This window comes from Onychostruthus taczanowskii, unplaced genomic scaffold (assembly GCF_017590055.1).
Source record: "Onychostruthus taczanowskii isolate IOZ18803 unplaced genomic scaffold, ASM1759005v1 scaffold110, whole genome shotgun sequence".
Classification (NCBI taxonomy): domain Eukaryota; kingdom Metazoa; phylum Chordata; class Aves; order Passeriformes; family Passeridae; genus Onychostruthus; species Onychostruthus taczanowskii.
The window spans coordinates 719,958-720,941 of record NW_024497630.1 but is presented as its reverse complement, the minus strand read 5'-3'; the positions used below and the strand labels follow the sequence as shown (position 1 = coordinate 720,941).

The 984-nt window shown below is 74.4% G+C and overlaps 1 protein-coding gene across 10 annotated transcripts in view; it reads right to left on the bottom strand.

The window, feature by feature from the left end:
* Window positions 1–400, bottom strand: part of TCF3 (transcription factor 3) — an 82,574-nt gene extending 82,174 nt beyond the window's left edge. For all 10 annotated transcript variants that reach the window (XM_041423708.1, XM_041423736.1, XM_041423727.1 and 7 more), the window contains exon 1: window positions 246–400. The gene's annotated coding sequence lies outside the window, so the exon portion shown is untranslated. The remainder of the gene's footprint in view (window positions 1–245) is intronic.
* Between the last annotated feature and the right edge of the window lie 584 nt (window positions 401–984).

The following is a 984-nucleotide window of genomic DNA, read 5'->3' as shown; positions in this document are numbered from 1 at the left end:
CGCCGCTGCCACCCCCCTTCCCCCGGCCCCGGCAAACTTTGCCGAGGGGACAATAGCGCCGAGCCCGTCCCGTCCCGCTCCGCGCCCGCACCCCGAGCGCTCCGAGCCCCGCTACACCGGCACCCACAGCTCCGGAACCCCGCGCCCGCTGCGCCGGGACCCCCGCTCCGCGCAGCCCCAGGGCGGCACGGCCGGCTTGGCTTGGTTATTATTTTATTATTTCTACATTTTATTTTATTTTTTACCTGTTCCAGGCCCGGCGCGCCCGGGGCAGGGGAAGCGCATGAAGGGTGTCGGGGGTCGCGGCGGGGGCGGGGGCGGCCGCGGCGCCCAGGCCCGGGGGCGGCGGCGGCGCCTATTGTTCTCCGCCGCCGGCGGATACAATGTAGCGAAGCGGCCGCCGCCGGGGCCGCCGCTGCCGCTCCGCCTCCCGCCGCTGTTCCGCCCGCCCGCCCCGCGGTCCCTGCATAGTTCCCCGCGCGGCGGCGGCAGCAGCGACGGCGACTCCCCCCCGCGCCCGCCTCTGCCGCCTCCCCCCACACGCCCTCACGACTCGCGGCCATACGCCCCGCCCCCGCCGTATCACTCCGCCGTTCGCACAAACAGCGGGCAGCCGGAGAGGTGATGCCGCGGCACGCGGGCCTCGCGGAACCGGCACGAGCGTGGCCGCGTCCGGGAGGGCGGAACGGGGCCGCGGGGACGCGGCGGGGGCACGGTCGTGGCGGGAACTATATTTCCTAGCGGAAGGGGACGGGCGGCTCGGAGAACAGCGCCGGTGACGACACCGGAGCTCCGCGAGATGGACTGATAAGGCAGCTGGGCCCCAACCAATGGAAATGTCCTGTTGATGTGATTGGCAGGTGATGCGACCAACCAGAGAGCGGACTGTCGCGGTCCCCGCCCACCGAGCGGGGGGCGGGCCGGCGGGCCGGGGGCGGCCGCTGGGTGCCCGCGCCGCCCACAGCTCCCCCCGCGCCGCCGACG